General features: G+C 38.1%; 1 protein-coding gene and 1 pseudogene across 1 annotated transcript in view; one reads left to right on the top strand and one right to left on the bottom strand.

Annotated features, from left to right (window-relative positions):
- Positions 1-17,339, bottom strand: part of ADGRV1 (adhesion G protein-coupled receptor V1) — a 614,529-nt gene that overhangs the window by 143,102 nt on the left and 454,088 nt on the right. The window lies entirely within an intron of this gene.
- On the top strand, positions 11,555-12,056 carry LOC111544484 (annotated as a pseudogene).

Raw genomic sequence — 17,339 nt, 5'->3', positions numbered from 1 at the left:
GCTTCACGGGCATTGTGAATCCCCTGGGTAACCACTATTTTAACATAGTTCCTTTTAAAAACAATTATATACACACACACACACACACACACACACAAATATATATATATATGAACAACAGAGCAAGACCCTGTCTCAAAATATATATATGTATAAATGTGTATATATATATGTAAATATTATATACATGTATAAATATATATATACATATATATACACACACACACACACACACATTTTGAGACAGGGTCTTGCTTTGTTTTCCATGTTTGAGCACAGTTGAACAATCATAGGTCACTTCAGACTCCAACTCCTGGGCTCAAGTGATCCTGCCTCAGCCTCTCTAGCAACTAGGACTACAGGTGCTCACCCGCATGCCTGGTCAAGTTTTTTTATTTGTTGTAGAGACAGGCTCTTGCTTTGTTGCCCAGGTTGGTCTAGAACTTCTGGCTTCAAGCAATCCTCCTGCCTCAATCTTCCAAAGTGTTGGGATTACAGGTGTGAGCCACTGTACCCAGCATTAGCAGAGCTCTTGAAATGAGTAAGTTACTTTTATCAGATTTCCTAAGGATCCAGAAAAAAATACTAAGAGCTATTTAAGGATATATGCCTTACCTCCTTATGTGAAGTACATTGTGAATTCATTTAGTGTATATTAGAATACATAACGAAACATAATGAAACATAATGATTTCTTCATTAAGTATATTTTTAACATCAGATATCTATAATATTTAATCTGAAACCTCATCTGTCAGCTTCCTTTATCTCATATTTTTGTTCTTGAGATTCTGTGTGTAAGTAAGTAAATCTTAGCTGACACATGTATATAGTGCCTACTAGGTGCCAGGCATTGTTGTAAGATATCTATATCTATATCTATATCTATATCTATATCTATATCTATATCTATATCTATATCTATATCCATATCTATCTATCTATCTATCTATCTATCTATCTATCTATCTATCTATCTATCATCTATCTATCGAGAGAGAGATGATTATTGTTATTATTATTATTAGATGTTATAGATTAGGAAACCAAAGAACAGAGAGGTTAAATAACTTGTCTAACGTCACCCCAGCTAGTAAGCGATGGAGGAAGATTTGAAACTAGGCAGGCAGATACATGATTTCATCTATACTATTCATACTCAAGCTATATTGTCTTCTCAATTCAAGATATTTTTAGATTCCTTTTGTTCTACCTAAATTAGCCTAGTAAATAATATAAATATAAATGAATAGTTTATCATTCACAAGAACTACATTCTTGAAATTTTCATTATTTAACAAAACCTGAGTTAGTAATATTTCAGAAAATTGAGGTAAGCAAAAAGTTGTAAAATCATTCTAAAACATATAGTGGGGAAGAGAAAAATATTATTTTAAAATCTTATAAACAGAATTATTCTTGGGGAAATAATTTGTTCAGCAAAACTCCTTAATAGTCCATTGGGAAGTAAGTGCATGGACCTCAAGACAAAGACAAGGTGACACCAAGAGAAGATGGATTTGCTTTTCAACAGAAAGTGAGGAAAATTTGGTTTCTTTCCAGAGACAGCTCAAGAGGGAGGCAGTGAGAATTAAGGACATCAAAAAGGGTGGATGGCATACAACATATGGTGGCAGGCTGGATGGTGGAAGAACGATAGGGCTAGAAGGAGAAACAGAGCCATTGCAAAAGTTCCTGTGTTACAGATGGCAGAGGAAGCTTTAAAAATAAGGATGTCAGTGTGGATGCAGTGGTTCATACTGAAATCCCAGTGCTTTGGAAGGCTAAGGTGGGAGGATTGCTTGAGGCCAGGAGTTGGAGAATAGCCTGGTCAAAATAGTGAGACCTTGTCTCTACAAAAAAATAACAAAATTAGCATGCCTGCAGTCCTACCTACTGGGAAGGCCAAGGTGGGAGGATCGCTTGCACCTGGGAGTTTGAGGCCATAGTGTGCTATGATCATTGCACTCCAGCCTTGGCAACGTAACAGGGGGATAAAAAGAATGTTCACCAAAACACCCTGTTTTGTCTGCTTGTCACTCTGATTTGTACTTTTAGAATTTGGCAGAATGCCAAAAAAAAAAAAGAAAAAAAACAAAAACAAAAGAAGACTGCTTCATGGCTGTGTGGATAAGAGACAGAGAGAAAACACCTGAAAGAAGCTAGAATCAAGAGTGGAGAGAGAGAATACAGGCAAAGCAGAAATTCAAAGCAAAAGTTTCCATGGAGATACTGGTGAGGACACTGTATGCCATGCCTTTCTTGTGATAAGGAATTAGGCCAAGCTCTCAAAACGTTTAAATGGAAGGAAGACTTTAGGAGGATGTAGTACTTAATAATAAAACTTCTAAAAACACATCCTTTTCTAAAATAAAATGGAATTATTAATGTTAATAATCTACCATGACATATTACCCTTCTTGAATCTCTCTTCAAATTTTAAGGAAACTTTGCTCAGTCTAACCAGTGAGGCAGATTTCTCCATGACTTTTGTGTTATGTAGACGTTAACCTGCTTGAAGTTTGTAAACCAAACCTTGTTAGAATGAAATGGAATGTGTTTGTACTTAGACTGACTATAGCTGGTTTTCACAAGCCTCAGCAAAATGCTTAGGTAACCTCCCGGCCTACACTAGATTTGGTCTTCCAGCTATATTTTGGAAGATTTGAAGGACATAAAGCAATCACATTAAATACAAACTTTAAATTTTTTAAAATTTAGTATCTGTAGAAAAAATCAGGTTATCACAAAACTGTAGTTGATTAGGAATTTCCGCATGCTTCATTTCTCTTACATAAAGAAATCAAGATATTTGGTGACTTTAAATAAGAGAAAAAGAAATGTTAAATGAAAAATGTCTCTGAATAATGAAGTACTCAGAATATAAAAACAATCACTAAGATTTGAATATCTGTTAAATGTAAAAATGTGAAAGACGAACTTTAAGTCAATATGGTAGACAGTACTGATGTGTAAGAATCCCCCACGCTTGCTCCAAACAAATAAATTGCTTAAAATATAAATAAGAATAATACAATTTGGAATTTATAGTGTAACTCAAAATTTGGAATCATAAATCATCATGTGCCAAAAATAAAGCCACAACAAAATGTCACACTGGGTAACAGGACTGAAGTCCTGTGGCTCACAGAGCAAACAGAACTGGGAAGGGCAGGGTTTAATGCCTGTGAGGAGGTGTCAGGGCCCTGTTTGCACATTGCCAGGACTAAATTACATGCAGAGACCTAGGAGCCATGAACGGCTGCCAAAATCAAGAACAGGGAATCAGAAAAATCTTTGCTCACTGCTCTGGGAGAGTGGCAAATAGTTACCAGTCAGAAACTTGAACTCCAAACCTTGCCCCATGTAGATGTGACATCTAAATTCACACTATTCACATAGATCAGGAACATGAAGCTGAGAAAGTAAGATAAAACTGGTCTGGGGGGTGGAGCAAGATGGCCGAATAGGAACAGCTCCAGTCTCCAACTCCCAGCACGAGCGACATAGAAGACCAGTGATTTCTGCATTTTCAACTGAGGTACTGGGGTCATCTCACTAGGGAGTGCCGGACAATCGGTGCTGGTCAGCTGCTGCAGCCCGACCAGCAAGAGCTGAAGCAGGGCGAGGCATCGCCTCACCTGGGAAGCACAAGGGGGAAGGGAATCCCTTTTCCTAGCCAGGGGAACTGAGACACACAACACCTGGAAAATCGGGTAACTCCCACCCCAGTACTGAGCTTTAAGCAAACGGGCACACCAGGAGATATATCCCACACCTGGCCGGGAGGCTCCCACGGCCACGGAGCCTCCCTCATTGCTAGCACAGCAGTCTGTGATCTAACCACAAGGCAGCAGCGAGGCTAGGGGAGGGGCGCCCACCATTGCTGAGGCTTACCTAGGTAAACAAAGCCTCTCGGAAGCTCGAACTGGGTGGAGCTCACAGCAGCTCAAGGAAACCTGCCTGTCTCTGTAGACTCCACCTCTGGGGACAGGGCACAGCTAAACAACAACAACAAAAAAAGCAGCAGAAACCTCTGCAGATGCAAACGACTCTGTCTGACAGCTTTGAAGAGAGCAGTGGATCTCCCCACACGGAGGTTGAGATCTGAGAAGGGGCAGTCTGCCTGCTCAAGTGGGTCCCTGACCCCTGAGTAGCCTAACTGGGAGACATCTCCCACTAGGGGTAGTCTGACACCCCACACCTCACAGGGTGGAGTACACCCCTGAGAGGAAGCTTCCAAAGTAAGAATCAGACAGGTACACTCGCTGTTCAGCAATATTCTATCTTCTGCAACCTCTGTTGCCGATTCCCAGGCAAACAGGGTCTGGACTGGACCTCAGGCAATCTCCAACAGACCTACAGCTGAGTGTCCTGACTGTTAGAAGGAAAACTATCAAACAGGAAGGACACCTATACCAAAACCCCATCAGTACGTCACCATCATCAAAGACCAGAGGCAGATTAAACCACAAAGATGGGGAAGAAGCAGGGCAGAAAAGCTGGAAATTCAAAAAATAAGAGCACATCTCCCCCTGCAAAGGAGCACAGCTCATTGCCAGCAACGGATCAAAGCTGGTTGGAGAATGACTTTGAGGAGATGAGAGAAGACTTCATTCCATCAAACTTCTCAGAGCTAAAAGAGGAATTACGCACCCAGCACAAAGAAACTAAAAATCTTGAAAAAAGAGTGGAAGAATTGATAGCTAGAATAATTAATGCAGAGAAAGTCATAAACGAAATGACAGAGATGAAAACCATGACACAAGAAATACGAGACAAATCCACAAGCTTCAGTAACCGACTCGATCAACTGGAAGAAAGAGTATCAGCGATTGAGGACCAAATGAATGAAATGAAGCAAGAAGAGAAACCAAAAGAAAAAAGAAGAAAAAGAAATGAATAAAGCCTGCAAAAGTATTGGATTATGTAAAAAGACCAAATCTACGTCTGATTGGGGTGCCTGAAAGTGAGGGGGTAAATGGAACCAAGTTGGAAAACACTCTTCAGGATATCATCCAGGAGAACTTCCTCAACCTAGCAGGGCAGGCCAACATTCAAATTCAGGAAATACAGAGAACGCTGCAAAGATACTCCTCCAGAAGAGCAACTCCAAGACACATAATTGCCAGATTCACCAAAGTTGAAATGAAGGAAAAAATCTTAAGAGCAGCCAGAGAGAAAGGTCGGGTTACCCACAAAGGGAAGCCCATCAGACTGACAGCAGATCTCTCAGCAGAAACTCTACAAGCCAGAAGAGAGTGGGGGCCAACATTCAACATTCTTAAAGAAAAGAATTTTCAACCCAGAATTTCATATCCAGCCAAACTAACTTTCATAAGTGAAAGAGAAATAAAATCCTTTACAGATAAGCAAATGCTTAGAGATTTTGTCACCACCAGGCCTGCCTTACAAGAGACCCTGAAGGAAGTCCTAAACATGGAAAGGAACGACCGGTACCAGCCATTGCAAAAACATGCCAAAATGTAAAGACCATCGAGGCTAGGAAGAAACTGCATCAACTAACGAGCAAAATAACCAGTTAATATAATGGCAGGATCAAGTTCACACATAACGATATTAACCTTAAATGTAAATGGACTAAATGCTCCAATTAAAAGACACAGACTGGCAAACTGGATGAAGATTCAAGACCCATCAGTCTGCTGTATTCAGGAGACCCATCTCACATGCAGAGACATACATAGGCTCAAAATAAAGGGATGGAGGAAGATCTACCAAGCAAATGGAGAACAAAAAAAAAGCAGGGGTTGCAATCCTAGTCTCTGATAAAACAGACTTTAAACCATCAAAGATCAAAAGAGACAAAGAAGGCCATTACATAATGGTAAAGGGATCAATCCAACAGGAAGAGCTAACTATCCTAAATATATATGCACCCAATACAGGAGCACCCAAATTCATAAAGCAAGTCTTTAGAGACTTACAAAGAGACTTAGACTCCCATACAATAATAATGGGAGACTTCAACACTCCACTGTCAACATTAGACAGATCAATGAGACAGAAAGTTAACAAGGATATCCAGGAATTGAACTCATCTCTGCACCAAGCGGACCTCATAGACATCTATAGAACTCTCCACCCCAAATCAACAGAATATACATTCTTCTCAGCACCACATCGCACTTATTCCAAAATTGACCACATAATTGGAAGTAAAGCACTGCTCAGCAAATGTAAAAGAACAGAAATTATAACAAACTGTCTCTCAGACCACAGTGCAATCAAACTAGAACTCAGGACTAAGAAACTCAATCAAAACCGCTCAACTACATGGAAACTGAACAACCTGCTCCTGAATGACTACTGGGTACATAACGAAATGAAGGCAGAAATAAAGATGTTCTTTGAAACCAGTGAGAACAAAGATACAACATACCAGAATCTCTGGGACACATTTAAAGCAGTGTGTAGAGGGAAATTTATAGCACTAAATGCCCACAAGAGAAAGTAGGAAAGATCTAAAATTGACACTCTAACATCACAATTAAAAGAACTAGAGAAGAAAGAGCAAACACATTCAAAAGCTAGCAGAAGGCAAGAAACAACTAAGATCAGAGCAGAACTGAAGGAGATAGAGACACAAAAAACCCTCCAAAAATCAATGAATACAGGAGTTGGTTTTTTTGAAAAGATCAACAAAATTGACAGACCGCTAGCAAGACTAATAAAGAAGAAAAGAGAGAAGAATCAAATAGACGCAATAAAAAAATGATAAAGGGGATATCACCACCGACCCCACAGAAATACAAACTACCATCAGAGAATACTATAAACACCTCTATGCAAATCAGCTAGAAAATCTAGAAGAAATGGATAATTTCCTGGATACTTACACTCTCCCAAGACTAAACCAGGAAGAAGTTGAATCCCTGAATAGACCAATAGCAGGCTCTGAAATTGAGGCAATAATTAATAGCCTACCAACCAAAAAAAGTGCAGGACCAGATGGATTCACAGCTGAATTCTACCAGAGGTACAAGGAGGAGCTGCTACCATTCCTTCTGAAACTATTCCAATCAATAGAAAAAGAGGGAATCCTCCCTAACTCATTTTATGAGGCCAACATCATCCTGATACCAAAGCCTGGCAGAGACACAACAAAAAAAGAGAATTTTAGACCAATATCCCTGATGAACATCGATGCAAAAATCCTCAATAAAATACTGGCAAACCGGATTCAGCAGCACATCAAAAAGCTTATCCACCATGATCAAGTGGGCTTCATCCCTGGGATGCAAGGCTGGTTCAACATTCGCAAATCAATCAACGTAATCCAGCATATCAACAGAACCAAAGACAAGAACCACATGATTATCTCAATAGATGCAGAAAAGGCTTTTGACAAAATTCAACAGCCCTTCATGCTAAAAACGCTCAATAAATTCGGTATTGATGGAACGTACCTCAAAATAATAAGAGCTATTTATGACAAACCCACAGCCAATATCATACTGAATGGGCAAAAACTGGAAAAATTCCCTTTGAAAAATGGCACAAGACAGGGATGCCCTCTCTCACCACTCCTATTCAACACAGTGTTGGAAGTTCTGGCTAGGGCAATCAGGCAAGAGAAAGAAATCAAGGGTATTCAGTTAGGAAAAGAAGAAGTCAAATTGTCCCTGTTTGCAGATGACATGATTGTATGTTTAGAAAACCCTATTGTCTCAGCCCCAAATCTCCTTAAGCTGATAAGCAACTTCAGCAAAGTCTCAGGATACAAAATCAATGTGCAAAAATCACAAGCATTCTTACATACCAGTAATAGACAAACAGAGAGCCAAATCAGGAATGAACTTCCATTCACAATTGCTTCAAAGAGAATAAAATACCTAGGAATCCAACTTACAAGGGATGTAAAGGACCTCTTTAAGGAGAACTACAAACCACTGCTCAGTGAAATAAAAGAGGACACAAACAAATGGAAGAACATACCATGCTCATGGATAGGAAGAATCAATATCGTGAAAATGGCCATACTGCCCAAGGTAATTTATAGATTCAATGCCATCCCCATCAAGCTACCAATGAGTTTCTTCACAGAATTGGAAAAAACGGCTTTAAAGTTCATATGGAAGCAAAAAAGAGCCCACATTGCCAAGACAATCCTTAGTCAAAAGAACAAATCTGGAGGCATCATGCTACTTGACTTCAAACTATACTACAAGGCTACAGTAACCAAAACAGCATGGTACTGGTACTAAAACAGACATATAGACCAATGGAACAGAACAGAGTCCTCAGAAATAATACCACACATCTATAGCCATGTGATCTTTGACAAACCTGATAAAAACAAGAAATGGGGAAAGGATTCCCTATTTAATAAATGGTGCTGGGAAAATTGGCTAGCCATAAGTAGAAAGCTGAAACTAGATCCTTTCCTTACTCCTTATACGAAAATTAATTCAAGATGGATTAGAGACTTAAATGTTAGACCTAATACCATAAAAACCCTAGAAGAAAACATAGGTAGTACCATTCAGGACATAGGCGTAGGCAAGGACTTCATGTCTAAAACACCAAAAGCAACGGCAGCAAAAGCCAAAATTGACAAATGGGATCTAATTAAACTAAAGAGCTTCTGCACAGCAAAAGAAACTACCATCAGAGTGAACAGGAAACCTACAGAATGGGAGAAAATTTTTGCAACCTACTCATCTGACAAAGGGCTAATATCCAGAACCCACAAGGAACTCAAACAAATTTACAAGAAAAAAACAACCCCATCGAAAAGTGGACAAGGGATATGAACAGACATTTCTCAAAAGAAGACATTCATACAGCCAACAGACACATGAAAAAATGCTCATCATCACCGGCCATCAGAGAAATGCAAATCAAAACCACAATGAGATACCATCTCACACCAGTTAGAATGGCAATCATTAAAAAGTCAGGAAACAACAGGTGCTGGAGAGGATGTGGAGAAATAGGAACACTTTTACACTGTTGGTAGGATTGTAAACTAGTTTAACCATTATGGAAAACAGTATGGCAATTCCTCAAGGATCTAGAACTAGATGTACCATATGACCCAGCCATCCCACTACTGGGTATATACCCAAAGGATTATAATTCATGCTGCTATAAAGACACATGCACACATATGTTTATTGCAGCACTATTCACAATAGCAAAGACTTGGAATCAACCCAAATGTCCATCTGTGACAGACTGGATTAAGAAAATGTGGCACATATACACCATGGAATACTATGCAGCCATAAAAAAGGATGAGTTTGCGTCCTTCATAGGGACATGGATGCAGCTGGAAACCATCATTCTTAGCAAACTATCACAAGAAGAGAAAACCAAACACCGCATGTTCTCACTCATAGGTTGGAACTGAACAATGAGATCACTTGGACTCAGGAAGGGGAACATCACACACCAGGGCCTATCATGGAGAGGGGGGAGGGGGGAGTGGGGAGGGATTGCATTGGGAGTTACACCTGATATAAATGACGAATTGATGGGTGCAGCACACCAACATGGCACAAGTATACATATGTAACAAACCTGCACGTTATGCACACGTACCCTAGAACTTAAAGTATAATAATAAGAAAAAAAAAAAAAAAACTGGTCTGGAATATTTAAATCATGTAGGACCCTGTCAAAGTGCACAAGGAATTCCTACAGAAAATTCTAACCACGCTTATAATTAAAAAATTATAAACCACACAAGGAAATAAAAGTCCTTGTATCATTCAAGAACAAGTTAAAGACATTATTAAGTTAAAACATTTTTAACTATATGTATTTTAAAAACCATACAAATTAGTAACCAAAAAAGTGGAGTGTTTCATCACATCAATGGAAGAAAAGTAAAAATGGAACCTAACAAAAGGCTCAGTTCATAGAAAACACAAAGTAAGTTAGTAGAAATAACTCAAAGTTTATTAGCAATCAAAATAACTGTAAATGTATAAAACCCACTAATTAACAGGGCTCTAGATTGGATATAAACAATTCCAGATCTGTGCTATATAAGATTTACCTAAAATAATGAATGACGCTTAAAGTCTAAAGTAAATGGCCAGGAAATGCCACAGCAGAACAGAAAGTTGGAGTAGTAATACTAATAGGAAATCATATACAAAGTAAGGCTTTAAAACATTCACAGAGATTTAAAAAGGTTCAAAAAATGATTTCCCCTGGAAGATATAACAGTGTGGATCTGTATGCATTTAAGAGAAAATGGCCTCAAAATATATAATGCAAATGCTAATATAAAGTAACATTTACAAATCCAAAACCATAATGGAAGATTTTGTTTCTTTCAGAAACTGACAGATAAAGTTGAGAAAAACAAAAACTTAGTAAGACAAAGAAAGAATAAATTATATAATTAGGAGACTTAGTAAAATATATATAATTATAATTAGCAGAACAAAACAGATAAGACAAGATGGTTAATGACTCAACTATAGAAAGCAGGAAGACAGTACTAATGATATAAGCCAACACTGGTGAAATAAAGACAAATGAAGACAACAGAGATAGGTGACTCTAAATTCGCCACTATATGTCAGCTGTTACCACCTTAATCCAAGTGACTATCATTTTTTGCCTTTACATTGCAATAACATCATAACTTCTCTACTCTGCTTCCGTTTATATTTAAAACTATAAATCAGATTATGTCATTCCTCCCACAGCCTTCTTAAACTCAGAGTCATTACCCTTACCTATTCTGACTTCTCTCTTCTCCCTCTCGTTCACTCTATTGGAGCCACACTGGCCTCTTCGCAATCCCCAGACATGCCCAGCATGCTCCTGCCTTGGGGCCTTTGCACTGGCTGTTCCCTCCACCAGGAATATTACTTCTGGGATGCTCACATGACTAACTTCCCTGCCTCCTTTAAATCTTTGTTCAAATCTCATCTTCTCAATAATATTTCTGCTCACCTTCTTTAAAATTGCAGCCTGCATGCTGCTCCCAACATGTGGCACTTCTGATTCTCCTCACTCTGCTTTATTTTCTCATAGCATTTATTATCTTCTTAATATATCAGATAATTAATTATTTTTTCTTTTTTGAACAACCTGTTTCTGCCTCATAAAATCCACAATGCTGGGATCTAGGATTCGTTTAATCTTTACTTTTTAAAAAGAAACCCAGTTAGTTAGAACAGTCTGGCATATAGCAGTTAATAAAATTTGTTGATCACATAAATGAAATATGATTGTTTAAAGAGTTAATTCTTTGAAAAGATACTAACATTCTTTGGCATTATTGATCATGAGAAGAAGGAAGGCACAAAAACAATGAGACACAACCTTAGATATCAGAAAATAATATGACTCATCTAATGCTAACATATTTGAATACTTAGATTATAAACTATTTTCTAAAAAGAACTCTCAGAAGCGGGGCCGCCAGGTGGTGGGGGTGCCAGAGCGGCCACAGGGACCAGGGCCATGCATGACCTGCCACAGTCTTAATCACTAGTAGCTGGTGCTCCAGACTGGTGGCACTCACCTTTCTCTGAGCCTGGTGACCCAGGGGATTTACTTTCTGGTGGCTTTCTCTGAAATGCCAAAGTCACCAGATTATTCAGAGTTGAGTGACTCTTTAACGCTGGCCATGGTAACAGGAAGGTTTTCGGGACCACTGCATAGAGCATGGAGAATGATGAACTTCCATCAGCGGATGAGATAGACTGGAGTGGGATTGTATCTGTCAGTAAGTGCAGCAGCATTTTACTGTGTTTGAAATCAGTGAGACTTACAACAGGCTGGCCTTGGAACACATTCAACAGCACCCCGAGAAGCCCCTTGAAGGAACCACATGGACACACTCCTGGAAACCTTGATTACTTTTCTTGTCTTTTTGGTTGTGGACAATTATTTTTCTGATACCTTACTTACAGATGTTTTTGTTCCTTTACTCTTGTACAAGAGCTGATCCCAAAACACTGAGCTACTGTACCATCCCTATATGACTGGCAGTTATTTGCAATCGCCACGAGGCATTTGTCAAGGTTTCTAATCAGATCAACTGACTACAACTGATTGACATATAAAATCAGTCGACATTTTTTCCTTTGATTACAAGACTGCCAGTACTATATGACTCTGATCACAAGACTGCAGTTTCTTCACAAATCTCAGGAAATTGTGGTGGGGCAGAGGCTTTTCACAAACATGTGAGTAGGGGCTTTCTTTATCTGAATAATAATGAATTTTTAAGTAAAGCCTGAGATAGAGTACTACATAATCATGTTGATGACTTCAGACTTTGGAAGTTAATCTTGTCTGTTACTTGCATTCTTAACTTGACTAAGTACCTGATTTCCTATTCTACTGTGCAACATAGTGATGATTCAGAAATTTTTCCTTTGGGGAAAGAATAAATATGAACATTTCCACTGTGTTAAGTGTAAAAAGGTCCACACATGATCATAAAATTTAAATTTTATACAAAAACAAAAAATAAAAATAAAAAGAACTCTCAAAAGTGACTCAATAAAAATAGAAAACATGGCTAGACCAAAAATTACTGAAGAAATTAGAGTCAAAATTCACCCTACACCTCTAAAATCCATACTTTTACGAGCAAAAGTTAAATCTTTATGCACAAAGAACCCCATCTTAAAAAAAGGTACCATTTCTCACCACTTCATTTTTTATGTTATCATAATTTAGATACCAAAATACCAAAAAATATGAGAAAGAATCATTATAAACCGGCCTTGCTTAGAATATACATGCAAAAACCTGAATTAAGTATTAATAATTTGAATCCAAGAGTGGACTAAAAGAAAGGGTTTATCTAAACATTTCAAAGACTTTAATATTTGAATATCTATCAATATAATCTCATCATTAGCAGATTAAAGGAGAAACATCATACAACAATTAAAAGAGTATGGTGCTGGTGCAGGGATAAGCAAATGGAACAGAAGAGAGAGTTTACCCACATGTGAATAGTAATTTTAGTATATGACAGGTAAATGGGGAAATATATTACTTAATAAATGCTCTTGAAACAATTGGTTATTATTTTTTAAAAGTAGATCCCTCCTTGACACCATTCACAAAATACATTCCAGATGAATAAAATACCTAAGTGTAAAAAATAAAACTTTAAATATTTTAGAAAACACTGTAAGAGAATATGATATTGAAATACTGTGGGGGATTTTTTTCTAAATCAAAAGTTAAGGAAAATATTGGTTAATACAACTGTATCAAACCTGAGTACTTCATTTGATATACAGAATTTAAAAAACAAGGAAAACTAGAAGCAGATATTTGCAACGTATTTAATTGACAAACAATTATATTCATGAAATAAATAAAATGTCTACAAAGCAATAAGAAAAAATAAACAACCTATTAGAAAAAATTGTTGGACAACTATTTGAAAGAGCAAGACACTATGTGTTGGCGAAGCTGTGGGGATATGCTTCAAAATAGCTGGTTAGGTTTAAATTGTTGCAACCATTTTTTAGAGTAATTTGTCAATATTTACTAATATTTAAGATATATCTACATGAAGCCAAGCAATTTCATTTCCAGTTACATGTTCCAGAGAAACTTTGTGCATATGTATATGGAAGTGTGTTCATTGAACTACTGTTTATAGTAATGAAAAATTCAGGAAAATCTACGTTTCTATCTATTAATAACTAATAAATTAGAGAAATAAATTGTACCATATTCATACCTTGGCATAAAAAGTAATAGATTAAGTGAGTCAACTAAAGGTATGCATATCATTGGGAATCACATCTAAGACATTATATTGATTAAACAGGCAAATTGCTGAAGCATAGGTACATTTGCATAAACTAATTTTCTTTGTAGTTCATGAAGAATATAAAAAGACGGAAAAAGTATACACCAACTTTCATAATATGAAGGAGTAGAATGTGGAGTGGAATTGTACATATGATAAATTTCTTTGTAAAAACCCTAAAGAAAAAAGTTCTAATGCTTTGGCCAGGTGTCGTGGCTCATGCCTGTAATTCTACCACTTTGGGAAGCCCAGGTGGAAGGATCACTTAACTTAGGAGTTTAAGCCTAGCCTGGTCAACATAGCAAAATCTGTCCCCACATAAAATAAACAAAACTTAGCCAAATGGTGATGTGCACCTGTAGTCCTAGCCACACAAGAGGTTGAGGCAAGAGGACTCCCTGACTTCAGGAGTTCAAGGTTGCAGTGAGATATGATTGCACTACTGCACTTCAGCCTTGGCGACAGAACAAAGCAAGACTCTATTTAAAAAAAAAAAAAAAAAGAAAGAAAAGTCTAGTGTTTTCACTTGGACTTGGGCTCAGACATGTTGGGTGTCATGGTACATCTGCCTGGTACAGGTTGTGTTTAAAGAGGCAGGTGTTTGATGGTAGAGATGTCTTAAACTGGAGGAGGGCAAGACATTGCGGCATGACTAAGATAGATCTAATATGTTACATAAGTCTGGTCGTGTGTAAATGGGTGTTATTATTGAGAAAATGTGCTTAGGGCAGGGTGTGGATTGGGCCAGACAAAAAAGAGCAAAATGAAAAGATATCAAGACCAACTTTAAGGATATCAAAGTCAGTCTAAAGTCTTTTGTAAATATAGCCAGGAGTAAATAAGCAAAATCAGTCAAGAAAGAACTGTGAGGCAGATCTTGGTAAATGCAATTTTGTTTCACAAACTAGGAATATATTCCAGGGCACCTTTGCTTCTATGGGGTCAGGTCCTCTCTCTGGGTTTATGGGGATAGCTGGATATGAGGGAGAAGAGGGAAGAGTGGAATTGGTCCGTTGTTTCAGGGATTTTTGTAGGAATTATTTCCTAAACCATGACTCAGATGACCCCAAAGGAGGATTCAGAAGCAGAAGCTCTATTCTTTACTCATAAATCTATCTCATCTACTTCTTTTATACGAAACAACAGCAGAGAAAAGTTGAAGTTCAGCCATTCATTGATTTAAAGAATTAAAAAAAAAAAAGAAAAAAAAAGCTGGACCTGAGTAGCGAGTGGGTCACTTGTGTCTTTCGGCATACAAAGCCTGCTATTTAAGAAATCCTGATTTGGAAAAAAAAAAAAAAATTCCCTTAGCAACAAAAGAAAGTCTGCTGGCTTGGTAAAGCTTAGAAACCAGCAGGCTCTTTGCAAAGTTCATCTCAGATTCAGTATTTATACTACCAACAATAATTGTCAATAAATTAGACTTACTATTGTACAACACAGGAAAAAGCAATGCTCCTTGTTTATCTTTGGCCGCTGTTTACTTTTAGTTCTGCTGTGGGAAAGAGAACTCAAACAATGCTAAGCTTTCCCTTAATGAGATCCTGATTAGATAGTCTGGACCAATGTATAAAGCACAGTACACTAAAGCAGGAGAGCAAAACTGAACTCTTCATCACCCCCTCCCCTGAAAGCAAAATTGTCAGTTCATTCTAGTTTGCCTTCAGCACAGAGCAGAGCCATCTCCTCAGTGACTGCCTTCCTTCCAGAGTGCCTGCCCTAACTAGCCCAGTAGCCTTTTTGACTTTCCTTCTTATGCTGTTTCCGTATCTTTCAATGTTCTGGGCTGGCCTTGCCATCTTGTCAAACAAGGCAATTACACTCACTGTATCTCACCTTCTCAGTACTGCAAATTAACAGAAATCACCACTGCAGGCATTATAAAGAGCTTGAGGGATTTAAACTACAAGTTTTTAACCTGTAGGATGAGGGGTCCAGGGACTCCATCTGTTAGATTATCAAAGAGGTTAGCAACTATTGTTTAGTCCATTATTTGTTTTATAGATTAGAAGATGAAGAACGGAGAGATTGCTCCTTTCCTCTAGTTAGACAGTTTTTCTTTTTTTTTTTTTTTTTTCGAGACTGTGTTTTGCGCTGTTGCCCAGGCTAGAGTGCAGTGGCACAATCTTGGTTCACTGCAACCTCTGCCTCCTGGGTTCAAGCGATTCTCCTGTCTCAGCCTCCCGAGTAGCTGGGACTACAGGCGTGCACCACCACATTTGGCTAATTTTTGGTAGAGATGGCATTTTTCCATGTTAGGCAGGCTGGTCTCAAACTCCTGGCCTCATGTGATCCACCTGCCTCGGCTTCCCAAAGTGCTGGGATTACACGTGTGAGCCACTGCACCCAACCTGGTTAGACAGCAAGGGCTAGTTTCTGGTTCTGTGGGTCTCTGATCCTATTCTCACTGCAGTATAAAAGCTGAGGTTAGCTTATCTTTATGAAGACATTAAATTCTTACTCATTTCTTACACATTTTAACTGAGGCCTTCAGTGTCACCAACTTTTGTTACCTGCCAGGTCTTTCTGGCACTCCTCCAAAATCCACTCACAACACAAATGGCTCTGTCCCCTATGATTCAGGAATGCTCATGTTTAAAGTGTCATGAAGCCTCCCCAAGAGCTTCCACTTTCCCTCCATAACTGAAATCCAAGGAGGTAACAATCCAAAGTCATGTCTACTTAATAGTGTGTACTTATTTCCTGCTGTTCTTCAATATCAAGAATAGAGGTCTAATCTTGAAATTGTTCACTTTTCAGGACTGTGTTGGAATGTAGGGAAAGGGAATTGTACTGAGATAGAAGAAAAATATTATTTCATAATTAAATGGCAGGATTTTAGAATGGAGGCTTTTAATTAACATTTACAAAGCAACAAAGCAGTGAAATGATCTTTGACTGGCTTATTTTTTTGAAAGGCATTGTTTTACGCCTTGCTCAAATGAAATATTTCATATTTCCTTTCTTGGCATCAGGCTATTCAGCTTTAAAGCATTTGCAAATATTTAATCTTGTTTGTAAGGCACAGAAGTTTCATAAAGCTTAACAGAACCATGGCCTAACAGTTCAAAGCGCTGACCTTGGAGCAGGTTCAATACCAGCTAAGCTGTGTATTGCTAGCTGTGGGACTTTTTATCAATTTTATGTAAATTTTATACCTCAGTTTTCTCATTTTTAAAATGAGGATGGTGATGATAACAGTACTATCAATTTCACTGTAGCACTGAGTAGTAAGCACTTAAGTATTACTGTCATTATTATTAGATGGCATTTTCTTGGTTATTATCTCAGCAATAAACTGTGCCTGACTCTTCAAGTCTGTCACTCTTGCCTTGTTGAGAACTGAGATGCTTTCACATGTTGAAGTTCACCTGCCAAGCTTATTCTTAACAGCATATTCACAGTTTCTGGATTGATCACAGTGAAACAACAGCAAAACAGCTTTGTTTCACCTCCCTGTTTTGGTTATCAGTGAAGGTAACTAGAATAAATACAATGGAAATGAAAATGTGTGGGTTTTGCAGCCCTTTTCACTGTTGCTTATTGGTGATGCCCCTGGTTCCCA

Source organism: Piliocolobus tephrosceles, chromosome 4 (assembly GCF_002776525.5).
Source record: "Piliocolobus tephrosceles isolate RC106 chromosome 4, ASM277652v3, whole genome shotgun sequence".
NCBI lineage: Eukaryota > Metazoa > Chordata > Mammalia > Primates > Cercopithecidae > Piliocolobus > Piliocolobus tephrosceles.
This window is presented reverse-complemented; position numbering and strand designations above follow the sequence as displayed.